The sequence below is a fragment of the Gorilla gorilla genome, chromosome 15, assembly GCF_029281585.2.
Source record: "Gorilla gorilla gorilla isolate KB3781 chromosome 15, NHGRI_mGorGor1-v2.1_pri, whole genome shotgun sequence".
Lineage (NCBI taxonomy): Eukaryota > Metazoa > Chordata > Mammalia > Primates > Hominidae > Gorilla > Gorilla gorilla.
Window position 1 is genome coordinate 22193381 of NC_073239.2, and position 14623 is coordinate 22208003.

General features: G+C 42.4%; 1 protein-coding gene across 1 annotated transcript in view; it reads left to right on the forward strand.

Annotated features, from left to right (window-relative positions):
* The window catches only part of SPTSSA (serine palmitoyltransferase small subunit A), a 28864-nt gene that overhangs the window by 237 nt on the left and 14004 nt on the right, over window positions 1-14623 (forward strand). The window lies entirely within an intron of this gene.

The following is a 14623-nucleotide window of genomic DNA, read 5'->3' on the forward strand; positions in this document are numbered from 1 at the left end:
GGGGCCGCATTTCCCAGGCCCCGGGCCTGGGGTGGAGGCTGGAGCGGCGGCCCCGCCGGTCCTGTGCGCGGAAGCCGGGGGGCAGGGGGAGGTCTGGGGGCCGAGGGCGGTGCTCGCGGGGTTAAGTGGGGGGTGGGGGAGACGAGAACTCTTGAGATCCGGGGTCACCTGTGAGTCGCTGGACCCAAGGGGGAAGCGTCTTGATTCCTGGAGGAAATCTCCGAAGGTGATGTGTAACCCTGTGTGTCGCCTGCACTTCGGCCGCAACTGCCTTTGATTCAGTCCCCTGTTCCTGTAGGAGGCGGGGATCATGTAACAGTGGAGCACATCGCTCCCGGCTTGGACGCCTTTGACCTTTAAGTGTTCCTGATTTAGTTGGCTTTGGGTCTACCAAGAATTCTAATCAGTTAACTAGCTTTTAAGCCAGGTTCTGAATTTGTAGGCATGACACTCCAGTAGTTTTTTGAAAGCAGTTTAAGTTATTGTATCTTTTTGGTCTTCAAGTTGGGGAGTTTTAAAAGTGTTATTTATTGCTTCTGTGCACCGTCCGTAGAAGTCGGCCCGAAAAGTGGTGCAATTTGTGGTTAGTTGTCGGTAGGGTTTGAAACTGTGTTTTGGTGGATAGTTAATAAATTCTTGTTAATGACTATTGAGTGGTTACTATAAGCAAAGCATTTGTGCAAAGCACGTTGTCTGTATCTTAACTCATCTAACTTTGAGAACTTCAATTAATAACTCAGGGTTGTGAAGATAGGCTCCCTGAAAGTCTGATGTTTCTTGTCTCTGCTTGTCCATATTGACATCCTTTGATGATATTCTTGCAGATTAAGTACTGATAATGAATGAGATGTAACTTTTAAAAAACTCAGGCCAATACAAAACAGGTATTTCACAAAACATGTTTAGTTTATCCACGTTCTCTCCTTTTCAGTGTGGTTTAGTTGGAGTAGCTTACTTCAGAATAACTTTGCGAATGCATTGTTGCATTCCAGTGAGTGACTGAGGTAATTTCATTCTAAGCCTTATCAAGTGTGTTTATTTGTTTTGAGATAGCTTAAGGTTGTACTCAAAGCTGAGTCTTTTGTTTAAGCACTTTTGAGGAATTTGAGATGCTTTCAAAGCAGTTTATTTATTTATTACTGTTGGCATTTCTTTCCAAACCTGGAATTTAAGAACCAGAATGCATATTTTGGATTTAGACTCTGAATATAGTTTGCTTTGATTTCCTGCACCATTTATTTGTAGCTGCAGTTTAGTCTCACTCTTTAGGGCTTGCAAGGTCATGCCTTGTAAAATATACACTTGAATGCATATTTAATAGAAGTCTCTCAGTAGAAGCAAGTATATCTTGACTGACATAACACATCCTAAAATTAATTTAAACAATGCTGGGTTAAATTGAAACTCTTTAAATCAGAGGTTGAATGTAGAGTGCACTATTAGAATCTAGTATAGATTTGACACCTAAAATCTAATATAGATTTTACACACTAAAATGCTACAGTTATCAATGATGTTAAGATTTTTCTGTTATGTTGCAATAGTGATAGTGTCCTATAAATAACTAGGTGATGGCTTTTTTGGGGGATGGAGAAATAAATTATGAAATGAAATATAGTGCCTTAGTAGATATTTGCCTTTAATGTTTTTGAGTTACCATTGGTTTAGCGACAAGTAGTTTCAATTTTTTTTCAAATAGGTGAGAACTGCAACCAACTGACATCCAATATTATAGAACCTTACGATTTTAAACTTAAGATAAAAAAGTCTTATTTCAAATTTCATGTTATTGAATTAACTCAGGTTAGAAATGCAATCGTTTGACATAAGCCAGTCTTGAATTACTATCAGCTGTTGTATTTATATTTTTCCACTTCAACTTCTAGAATCATTTAAAACTATCTGATAGTTTGGAACATCAATTTGAGATTGAATCCTCATTTTAGCTTGGTGGAAAGAACTGAATGAGAAAACTGGATTTTTTTCCCTACTTGTCAGGAGGCTTACTCTGAAGTAGTTTGAATTTCATAAATCCATTAATGATTAGTAAGCTTCACCAAGAACTAATTTGTGGCCGGCTACAGGCTTTTGGAAAGAGGCATACTTTCTACAGCTTAAACATTACATTCAACTTAATCATCAATCCTAGGAACCTAAAATTTAGAGAAATTTGCCTCTGCCTGTCTGAAAATTTGTCTCTGAGTTAGAAGTCCTGAACAGAGGAAGACTTCAGATTGAATTCTTTTCTGTGTGTGTGTGTGTGTGTGCGTGTGTGTGTGTGTGTGCGTGTGTGAGACAGAGTTTTGTTCTTGTTGCCCAGGCTGGAGTGTAATGTCACCATCTTGGCTCACTGCAACCTCCGCCTCCCAGGTTCAAGTGATTCTCCTGCTTCAACCTCCAGAATAACCGGGATTACAGGCGCCTGCCACCATGCCTGGCTAATTTTTGTATTTTTAGTAGAGATGGGGTTTCGCCATGTTGGCCAGGCTGGTCTCGAACTCCTGACCTCAAGTGATCTGCCCACTGCAGCCTCCCAAAATGCTGGGATTACAGGCATGAGCTACCACGCCTGGCCAGATTAATTTTCTTTTTTTTTCTTTTTCTTTTTTTTTTTTTTTTGAGACGGTGTCTTGCTCTGTTGCTGAGGCTGGAGTGTGGTGGCGCAATCTTGGCTCGCTGCAACCTTTGCATCCCGGATTCAAGCGATTCTCCTGCCCCAGCCTTCTGAGGTAGCTGGGATTACAGGTGCCCACTACCACGCCCAGCTAATTTTTGTATTTTTAATAGAGCCGGAGTTGGGGGTGGGGTGGGGGTGGGGTGGTTTTACCATGTTGGCCAGTCTGGTCTCAAACTCCTGACCTCAAGTGATCCGCCTGCCTTGGCCTCCCAAAAGTGCTGGGATTACAGGTGTGAGCCACCGCGCCTGGCCCAGATTAATTTCTTAAAGAGGATAGATGCATTAGTTTACATTTCCTTGCTATATAATACATTTTTAAAAATTTGAAGTTGTGGGCCGAGTGTGGTGGTGGACGCCTGAAATCCCACTACTCGGGAGGCTGAGGCAGGAGAATTGCTTGAACCCGGGAGGCGGAGGTTGCAGTGAGCCGAGATCACGCCACTGCACTCTAGCCTCAGTGACAGAGCGAGACTCTGTCTCAAAAAAGAAAAAAAAAAAAAGTTGTAATTTCAGGGGAAATTGATAACGTACTATCACTGTACTTTCCAGGGGCATCCTTGAGCATCTGAATGGATGTTTAGAAATTATTTGCTTTTCGACTTCCCAAATCAAATAGCTAGAAGTTAGTTAAAAGCTGTTGTAAATTGAAAGTCAATCTTGGCCGGGCGCGGTGGCGGTTCACCAGTCTGGCCAACATGGTGAAACCCCATCTCTACAAAAAAAAAAAAAAAAAAAAAAAATTAGCCGAGTGTGGTGGCGCACGCCTGTAGTCCCAGCTACTCGGGAGGCTGAGGCAGGAGAATCGCTTGAACCCAGGAGGCAAAGGTTGCAGTGAGCCGAGATCGTGCCACTGCACTCCAGCCTGGGCCACAGAGCAAGACTCCATCTCAAAAAAAAAAAAATAAAAAGAAAGTCAATCTTAGGCCTGGCGCGGTAGCTCACACCTGTAATCCCAGCACTCTGGGAGGCCGCAGTGGGCAGATAGCTGGAGTCCAGGAATGTGAGACCAGCCTAGAAAACATGGTGAAACTCAGTCTGTACTAAAAATGCAAATATTAGCCGGGTGTAGTAGTGTACGCCAGCTACTTTGGTGGCTGAGGCACCAGAATCTCTTGAACCCGGGAGGCGGAGGTTGCAGTGAGCTGAGATGGCGCCACTGCACTCCAGCCTAGGTGACAGCCTGTTCAAAAGAAAAAAAAAAAATCTCAATTGAATATAAGTATTTTTGAACTTACCTATGTAAGGAAATTGCAATTTATAAAAAAGATTTTAAGATGTGTTTTTAAGGAAAAGCATCTATTGGGTCAAGTCAGACACATTGTGAATAGTTCTTGAAACAGTAAGATTTATAAGTAAGTTTTGTAAATTCTTCCTCACTAGGGCCTATATGCTAAGTTTTCTTTTACCATCTGTCTTTTCTTTTCTTTCTTTGTATTTTTTTTTTTTTCGAGACAGTCTTGCTCTGTCACCCAGGCTGGAGTGCAGTGGTGCGATCTCGGTTCACTGCAACCTCTGCCTCTGGGATTCAGGCGATTCTCCTGCCTCAGCCTCCCAAGTAGCTGGGACTACAGGCCGTGCCACCATGCCCGGCTAAATTTTTGTATTTTTAGTTGAGGTGGGGTTTCACCATGTTAGCCAGGCTGATCTTGAACTCCTGACCTCAAGTGATCCCCCCACTTCAGCTTCCCGAAGTGCTGGGATTGATTATAAGCATGAGCCAAGATGCCTGGGCTACCATCTGTCTTCTGATGAGACATTTGAAGTGATACATTGGCTTTTGGTTTGTCAAGGAATATTTGAACTTTTTCCATGTGCAGACATGTTTCTATCTTACAGAGAAATGGGACATGACACCTGCATTAAGACAAAAGGTAACAATAAAAAAGAATCTGATAAGTGCCAATTAGTATTACAGTATATACTACAAAAGGAGACCTACCATAGACTGAGAACCACTGACCTTATCTCAGGAGGAGACATTTTTAACATACCTTTCAAAAGTATCCTTTCCCTACTGGCATCCCAAGGTGGGAAAGAAAAGACCAGGTTTTGTAACCAAGATAGGCTTTTGTAACAGTGAGACACGCCCTGAAGTACCTCACTGGATAACATTGTAACCATTCCTGTTGAGAGTTGAGAAAATTAAAAATAGATTGTTAAAATAATTTGAATCAACTTTGGGAGGCTGAGGTGGGTGGATCACCTGAGGTCAAGAGTTCAAGACCAGCTCGGCCAACATGGTGAATTCTTGTCTCTACTAAAAATAAAAAATTAGTGGGGCATGGTGGCTGGCGCCTGTAGTCCCAGCTACATGGGAGGCTGAGGCAGGAGAATTGCTTGAACCTAAGAAGTGGAGGTTGCAGTGAGCCAAGATTGTGCCATTGTACTCCAGCCTGGGCAACAGAGCAAATGCTCCGTCTCAAAATAATAATAATAATAATAATAATAATAATAATAATAATAATAATAATTTGAATCAGAAGTGTGCTATTTTAACCTTTTTTCTTTTCTTTTTTTTTTTTTTTGAGATGGAGTCTCGCTGTGTTGCCCAGGCTGGAGTGCAGTGGCGCGATCTTGGCTCGCTGCAACCTCTGCCTCCTGGATTCAAGCAATTGTCCCGCCTCGCCCTCCCGAGTAGGTGGGACTACAGGTGTGTGCCACCACGCCCGGCTAATTTTTATATTTTTTAGTAGAGATAAGATGTCACCATGTTGGCCAGGCTGGTCTTGAACTCCTGTCCTCAGGTGATCTGCCTGCCTCAGCCTCCCAAAGTGCTGGGATTACAGGCATGAGCTACCGCGCCTGGCCTAATCTTGTTTTATTCATTAAAAAATAAAGTCATATTAGTCTATAATCACTGGGCTATATTTGCCCATCTCTCTGCTGCTGCTGATGTTTCCATGGCATTTTATTTTCAGCAAAATGTGGGCAGTTTTTTGGTTTATGTTAGGAATTAGAGTCACCCTGAAAGACAGTTCATGTGTCTTGAAAACATTTTTTTCCCACTTTTAAACCACAGTGCTGGGCACACAAATAATGCTTAAAAAACAGTTGTTTATATATTGATTTGTTATTTTATTTTATTGATTTATTATTTTTTTGAGATAGGGTTTTGCACTTGTTGCCCAGGCTGGAGTGCAATGGCGCGATCTCAGCTCACTGCAGTCTCTGCCTCCGGGGTTCAAGTGATACTCCTGCCTCAGCCTCCCAAGTAGCTGGGATAACAGGCACCCGCCACCACGCCTGGCTAATTTTCTGTATTTTTAGTAGAGACGGGGTTTCACCATGTTAGCCGGGATGGTCTCGATCTCCTGACCTCGTGATCCGCCTGCCTCCGCCTCCCAAAGTGCTGGGATTATAGGTGTGAGCCACCGCGCCCAGCCACACATTTTAAGCTGTATGTTATTTTCAGTAGCAACTAAATTATTTTCTTAGATTTTTGCTGTATCCTCAGATACTTACAATTTAGAATTAAAAAGGACTTTTTTTTTTTGAGATGGAGTCTTGCTCTGTTGCCCAGGCTGGAGTACACTGGCATGATCTCAGCTCACTGCAACCTCTGCCTCCTGGGTTCAAGCAATCCTCATTCCTCAGCCTCCCGAATAGCTAGGATTACAGTTGCATGCCACCATGCCCAGGTAATTTTTGTATTTTTAGTGGAGATGGGGTTTCACCATGTTGGCCAGGCTGTTCTTGAACTCCTGACCTCACGTGATCCTCTCGCCTCAGCTTCCCAAAGTGCTGGGATTACAGGTGTGAGCCACTGCACCCGGCCGAAAAGGACTTTTTGCATCTCAATATACTAATTAAAGTATTTGGGAGTTTGGAAAATATGAATTTTAAGTTGTAAATAAAATAGATTATACATCCTTATGGTTGAAAGCACAAAAGATACAAAAAGGTAGTTGGTGACACAGTCTTCCTTCCACCCCTGCCTCAGCCACCCTGGGACAACCAGTGTCAGCAGTTTCCTATGCATCTCTCCTGAGATATTCTGTGAATATATAAAAAATATACTCCTTTTTTTTTTCTTTTTTTGAGACAGTTTCGCTCTTTTCCTCAGGCTAGAGTGCAGTGGTGCGAACTCGGCTCCTTGCAACCTCTGCGTTCTGGTTGCAAACGATTCTCTTGCATCAGTCTCCCCAGTAGCTGGGATTACAGGCGCCTGCCGCCATACCCTGTTGACTTTTTTGTATTTTTAGGAGAGATGGGGTTTCACCATGTTAGCCAGGGTGGTCTCGAACTCCCAATCTCGTGATCCACCCGCCTCGGCCTCCCAAAATGCTGGGATTACAGGTGTAAGCCACCTAGCCCGGCTCCTATTTTTTTTTTTCTCAAGATGGAGTCTTGATCTGTTACCTAGGCTGGAGTGCAGTGGCGCAATCTTGGGTCACTGTAGCCTCTGCCTCCTGGGTTCAAGCAATTCTCCTGCCTCAGCCTCACGAGTAGCTGGGATTACAGGCGCCTGCCACCACACCCGGCTGATTTTTGTATTTTTAGTAGAGAAGGGGATTTACTATGTTGGCCAGCCTGGTCTCAAACTCCTGACCTCAGGTGACCCACCCACCTTGGCCTCCCAAAGTTCTGGGATTACAGGCGTGAGCCACTGCACCTGGCTGGGAAATGTACAATTGTAAGATTAGGAAGTAATGCGGGAGAAGTGAATACATTTATAAGGGAGGATGGGAAGGACAACCAGCAAACCACAAGAATTCTCAGACAGATCAAGCTCTGGGAGTACAGTGGAAGCCGACCACCTTTAACCGGATTCTCCTTAAACTATCCTAACCTCCTGGAAAGTTGTCTTGTTACCTCCAGAGCCCCACTGCTTTAGTTTGAAGAAAACTGCTCTAGCCTGTTTAACATGTTAGCCTTTATATTTGGCTGATTCAGTGAGAATGTTAGGATATCTCTTAACTGTACTCCTTAGAATATTTACTTTTTCTTTAGTAGTTTTTGGTTGGTAAAGGTTGAAAATAATGAAAACTGTGCTTAACAAGAACTAAATGGTCTATACCAGGACAGGCAGAGAAAGTCATGGTTGGGTTAATGGCAGTGGGAACAGACCACACATTGATATTCTGCAGCAGTGTTTCAGCATGTGATTCTAGTGATTTGTGAGTAGTGATCACTATAGGTCCTGTCTCCATTTTCTTAAAGACTTTATGATTCCTCCAGACTATGAGTGTTGTAACATTTATGGCACATAGGAGCTAAGGTAGATTTTTTTTCCCTAAAACAGGGTCTTGCTCTGTTGCCCAGGCTGGAATTCAGTGGCTGGCATGATCTTTAGTTCAGTGTACCCTTGAACTCCTGGGCTTAAGTGATCTTCCCGCCTCAGCTTCCCAAGTAGTGGGGACTACAGGCACACACCACCATGCCTAATTTTTAAATTTTTAGTAGAGACAGGGTCTCACTATGTTGCCTAGGTTGGTCTTGAACTCCTGGCCTCAAGCAGTCCTCCTGCCTCAGCTTTCCAAAGTGCTGGGATTACAAGTGTGAACCATCGGACCTGGCCTCTTTTTTTTTTTTTTTTTAAAGAACAAACCCCAAATGCTCAAATTTAGTAATTTAAGCTATGTGTTCTAGAAGATGTACTTGATAGAGGATATATACTTTTTATAAATTGGAATGTTGAAAAAATAGTAGTTATGATCAATAGTTATGAGAAATAGAAGTTTTACTAATACAAGGGTTTTGGTCAGCATGTATTATATATGTTTCTGAAAAACTGCAAAATAATATGGTTTATAGGAAAATGTTATTGAGTCAGACCACTTAAAATGTATGCAATTTAGTAAGCAAGCACTAACAAACACAATACTTGGCATCTTGAGGGAATAACTTGGATGTCCCAGACAGGCAGGCAGCTCAGCTTCACTGGAAGCTGCCCGAGGGGACATGAACAAAGCATGGACAAAGTTGAATGGAAATATCAGCAGTAGGTGCTGATGTAATACAGACAGTGTGGGCTGCCATTGAGGCAGTGTAGGGCCAGTGCCACCTGCCACATTGGCTGAGAGCTGTGCTACCCTGGAGGAGCCTTTCTCTGAAGAGAGAGACTGGGTGCAAATGCGAATTTCTAATTTTCTTAAAATAGAGTTAAAAGGACTTCTGCCTGTATAGCAGCTGAGTTGAGAGATGTTTCCTGCAGAAGGTGATACAGTTGACCCTTGATCCACTTGGGGGTTAGGAATACTGCCCCCAGGCCCTCATCCTCACCCTGCAGGCAGTTGAAAATCTGTGTACAACTTTTGACTCCCCAGAAACTTTACTAATAGTCTACTTTTGACTGGAGCCTTATTGATAACATTAACAGTCGATTAACACATATTTTGTATGTTATATGTATTATATACTGTATTCTTATAGTAATGTAAGCTAGAGGAAAGAAAATCGTAAGGAGGAGGAGGAGAGGTTGGTCTTGCTGTTTCAGGGGTGGCAGAGGCAGAAGAAAATCCATGTATAAGTAGACCTGCACAGTTCAAGCCCATGTTTTCAAGGGTCACCTAATTATTTTCCCACTAATCTGCTCCCCTAAATGATGAAATATCCCATATGAAGGAATATAGCTCTTGTACTGTACTAGTCGTATGTGAGTTATCTGATGTTACAGAAACATGTACTGTAGCAGAACAGATTATAATTCAGAGCAGACCGGGAAATTTTTCCCCATAACACTGGGACTTCAAATCTTCCTGAGGGTAATAGAAGCTCAAATCAATAAAGGTGTGCCAGAGACACCATAACCTTAGTGTCTCTGGGATTAGAGCTACAAACCATTTCCAGGATTTTAGTCCACAGTGAAAAATTTTCAGTCTGTGATCATTACTCATTTCAGCAGCATGCTTTGTTGTTTGTTTAGTTTTAAAAGAGCTTGTCATCAAGTTGTAGTTTCTAAAAACAATTTTCATACTTAGGTTTGTATAATCAGCACACTGTAGAAAGCTTAGAGAATGGATTTTGCTTGCTAAACACTAACTTCTGATGGTGATGTGCTATCCTTTAACATGACCCTTGAATATCAAATTGGTTAACATACAGAGGACTGTGACAGTATAATATTGTGACAGTATAATATTTTCCACTTGTTTCAATGTAAGAAAACTGGAAAAGTATCAAGAGATACTTGATATATCTAGGAAAAATTAACTTTTTTTTTTTTTGAGATTGAGTCTCACTCTGTTGCTCAGGCTGGAGTGCGGTGGCGCGATCTTGGCTCACTGCAACCTCCGCCTCCCGGGTTCAAGTGATTCTCATGCCTTAGCCTCCCGAGTAGCTGGGATTACAGGTGTGTGCCACTGCGTCTGGCTAATTTTTGTATTTTTTTTGGTCTGACCTCAGGTGATATGCCCTCCCTGGCCTCCCAAAGTGCTGGCATGGGATTACAGGCGTGAGCCACCACGCTACGCACTTTCTTTACATTTCTGTTGGTGATGATCTGCAGTTTTTTGAGGTCAAAGGAAAAGAAAACTACAGTAATAAGGAAGCTTTCCTGTTTGGGGCTTCATTCAGTAGCCTGCAGCTGCTTTCACTTAGGGCTTTGATTGCTTTTCAGTAAACAGCATATGATAATACTTCGTCAAATGCTTTGTTTTCTTTTTTCATTAAGATGATTTCTTAGATTTATCACAAGTCTTGAGTATTTCTAAGGTTAAATAGCATTTTAGAATTGATTTTTTTTTTTTGAAACAGGGTCTCGTTCTGTCGCCCAGGCAGGAGTGCAGTGGCGCGATCTCACTGCAAGCTCTGCCTCCTGGGTTCATGCCATTCTCCTGCCTCAGCCTCCCGAGTAGCTGGGACTACAGGCGCCCACCACCATGGCTGGCTAATTTTTTTTATTTTTAGTAGAGACGGGGTTTCACCATGTTAGCCAGGACGGTCTCGATCTCCTGACCTCGTGATCTGCCCACCTTGGCCTCCCAAAGTGCTGGGATTACAGGTGTGAGCTACCGCGCCCAGCCTAGAATTGATTTTACAAAAGAAATTTGATTAATATAGGATTGGATTGCTTTAAATGTTGTTTTAGCTTTGCTTTTTAATGTGACTATATCATTTAGTCACATTTAATGTGATTTAATGTGACTTAAATAATTGAAATTATTTAGACTAGTGAAGATGTATAAGTCATACCCACTGGAACAAAGGTCTATGACCTTTTCCCAGTGAGAAACTACCTTTAAGTTTTCCAAAGTCTTGTGATTAGATTACTAAAGTGGGTGATGATAGTTTAGAGTTACTGATTGGAACAGGAAATGTTAGTTGCTATGGTTTTGTTTCTAATGTACTGTATTTATATGTAAAGCATTTCCTCTCTTTATTATAGGACTTTTTTTTTTTTTTTAAGTTGCTGATAATGGTCTTTTTATGGGCCAAAAAAAAAAAAAAATCTTTATTTCTTTCCTAGTTTGCTGGAAACTTAGCTTATGTTTAGGAGATTCCTCTTAAAGAAAGAGAAAACAACATACAGATTCTATATATGGCTTCACATCTACTTGCTTTTATGTCCATGGAACCCATAAAATATTTATGTTATGCCCAGGTTATGAATAACCTCTGATTGTTCATTCAGCCCTTGAACAAACATTTATCTTCAGCACCTGCACAGTATCCTGTCACATTATTTGCTCAATTCTGGGATGGTTCATGAAGCAACTGCTTTACCAAGCAATGTACTATGGCTGGAAGCAAAGGCTCAGTAGAGGTGCTCTGTCAAACACTTAAAAGTCAGTGTTTAGAGACAAGTCATAAACACAAAACAGAACAGCCCATTTTTTAGTTTTTGAGGTTGTATTCTAGATTGTACTTTGTTCTCTATTGCTTGAGTCATGGAACCCCCTCTAGAATATAGACCTGATTAATTTGTATACAGCTACTGGCACTTATGCAAACAACAAGAAGAGTTCGGTAAATAGAAAGATTACCCTATTACTTTGTATATTACCTTCCAATATATGTGTATTGCATAAAACTGATTAATTTTTACATTTTTTCTTTGTGTACAAGTGAAACAGAAGACTGCTTTATGGACGGTTAACAGGTGGCACTGAAACGTCCTCTTCAAACAAGTGGGATCCTAAAATGTTAATGAAAGAAAGGACCTCATTTTATGAAGAGACTCAGGTCCAGAGAGGTTGTGTGATCCCAGGATTACACTGTAAATTAATAACAAATTAGTAGCAGGATGAACTTGGGCAAACATAGGTCTAAGTCATGATGTTAAATGCTCAAACCCTCAAAGAACAGTTTTAATGAGGATTACATTGCCTTCTCTTGCAGAATAGGTTCGATTCTGAATTCTCACCACCCTGAAAGATAGGTGATGTGTGTCCACATTTTATTGATAAGGAGACTAGTGTTAGAGAGCTTTTGACACAAACAGGGATGGCAGAGTTATGACTCAAACCTGGGTCTCCTCCAGTGCTGTACTGTTTCTCCTACCCATTTCTTAAAACTCACAGTGTGTCAAGGGTACTTTAAATTTTGAGAGGCTTGTTACAGAATGAGATGGATTGAGAAATCTATACCAGATAGCAAATTATAGCCGGTATACTCTGTTATGTATATGTTTAGCTTTGTGAGAGCACTTTCAAGTGTCACAATAAAACCAATGCCTAGGTCGGGTGTGGTGGCTCACGCCTATAATCCCAGCACTTTGGGAGACTGAGGTGGGCGGATCACCTGACTCCAGGAGTTCGAGACCAGCCTGGCCAACATGGTGAAACCCTGTCTCTACTAAAAATATAAAAATTAGCGGGGCGTGGTGGCACGTGCCTGTAATTCTAGCTACTCGGGAGACTGAGGCAGAAGAATCACTTGAACCTGGGAGGTGGAGGTTACAGTGAGCCAAGATCATGCCATTGCACTCAGGCCTGGATACAGAGCAAGAAATTGTCTCAAAAAAAAAAAGGGAGGCCTGGTGCAGTGGCTCACGCCTGTAATCCCAGCACTTTGGGAGGCCGAGGTGGGTGGATCACCAGGTCAGGTGATCTAGAAATTAAAATTTCTGTTTTTTTTCGAGACAGGGTATCACTCAGTCATCCAGGCTAGAGTGCAGTAGTGTTATTTCAACTCACAGCAACCTCTGCTTTCTGGGCTCAAGTGATATTCCTGCTTCATCCTCCCGAGTATCTGGGACTACAGGCATATATCACCATGCCTGGCTAATTGTTTGTTTTTGTAGAGATAGGGTTTCACTATTGTTGCCCAGGCTGGTCTTGAACTCTTAGTCTTGAACCAAGGTGATCCTCCCACCTTGGCCTCCCAAAATGCTGGGATTACAGGTGTGAACCACCACACCTGGCCTGCATTTTTTGATTATTAGAAGTTCCTCACTGTCCTGTTATCTGCTTGTTCACTTACTGTGTCCCTGTATAGCTAATTTATTATTTTTTAAAAAACTTTTTATCTTTTTAGATAGAGTCTCACTCTGTCATCCAGGCTGGAGTACAGCCGTGTGATCTCAGCTCACTGTAGCCTCAACCTCCCAGGCTCAAGTGATCCTCCTACCTCTGTCTCCAGAGTAGCTGGGACTACAGGTGCGTGCCACCATGCCCAGCTAATTTTTTAATTTTTTTGTAAAAAATGAGGTTTTGCCATGTTGCCCAGGCTGGTCTCATATTTTTGGTGTTAATGGTGGAGGGTATCCTGGTTCTTGGCGTCTTGAACAAAGAATTGGTCAAAACGCACAAACAAAGCGAGGAAGGAATGAAGGGTTTTATTGAAAATGAAAGTACACTCCATAATGTGGAAGTGGGCCTGAACATAGGGGCTCAAAGGCCCGGTTACAGAATTTTGGCGAGTTTAAATACCCTCTAGAGGATTCCGTTGGTTACTTGGGGTATGCCCTATGTAAATGGAGAGGATGAAGTAAAGTTACAAAGTCATTTACTTGGCCTACACCCTCTGGAGAGGATATTTCCTGTTATAGCTGAAGTGTGAATCGGCCTTATGTTCTCTGCCTCCAGACCCTATTTTCCTGCCTCATCTCCCCACTTTGAGATGTGATCCCCATAAATCTTTATGGGAGGCAGAGGGACCAATGTTCTTTTTCTGTAACTACTTCATGCTGCCTTGAGGCCTAGTCCCTACCTATTGGGGACCACGGAACTCTCGCCCTGCTCTGTCTAGTGAAGGTAGGGTAGCTTTTTTTTTTTGAGATGGAGTTTTTGCTCTTGTTGCCCAGGCTGGAGTGCAGTGGCATCGTCTTGGCTCACTGCAACCTTCACCTCCCGAGTTCAAGCGATTCTCTTGCCTCAGCCTCCCAAGTAGCTGGGATTACAGGTTACCCACCACCATGCCCAGCTAATTTTTGTATTTTTAGTAGAGATGGGATTTCACCCTGTTGGCCAGGCTGGTCTTGAACTCCTGACCTCAAGTGATCTGCCCACCTCAGCTTCCCAAAGTGCTGGGATTACATGCGTGAACCACCATGCCCTGCCAGCAGGGTAGCTTCTTGATGGCCAGGGGTGGTGTCTTCACCTGGAATTGGCTGGAACCTTTGTTGCATGATCATCTGAAGCTTGATGGTTTCTAGGCGAGAGGGAATGAATTTGGTTAAAACATTTAATGGGAACTTCAGAGGTGGATACCTATGCTGTCAGAAATGTTTGTTACAGAGATTTGCAGAAGAAAAAACAAAACCTTGTCTGTTCTAGAACCCATGTGTTTCCCTAAAGTCTTAGTTTGGTCTGTTGGGGCCCAGTGCATGAACTTAGTCCAAAACAATGGGCTTCCAGAATTTTGTTGAAAAAATTCCCCCTTTTTGTTCACGTTCTCACTTAGGTGAGAGTATGAGCAAATCTTAGGGGCATAGCACCACTCTCAGTTACCATCATTTTCGTTTCCAGTCTCAGCACATCATTTATAGGTTAAGTCCTCATGGTTGCACATTTCCTTCAGCTCTTGTCATTCCAGTTGAAGAGCAATCATATGACATTCTAGAGA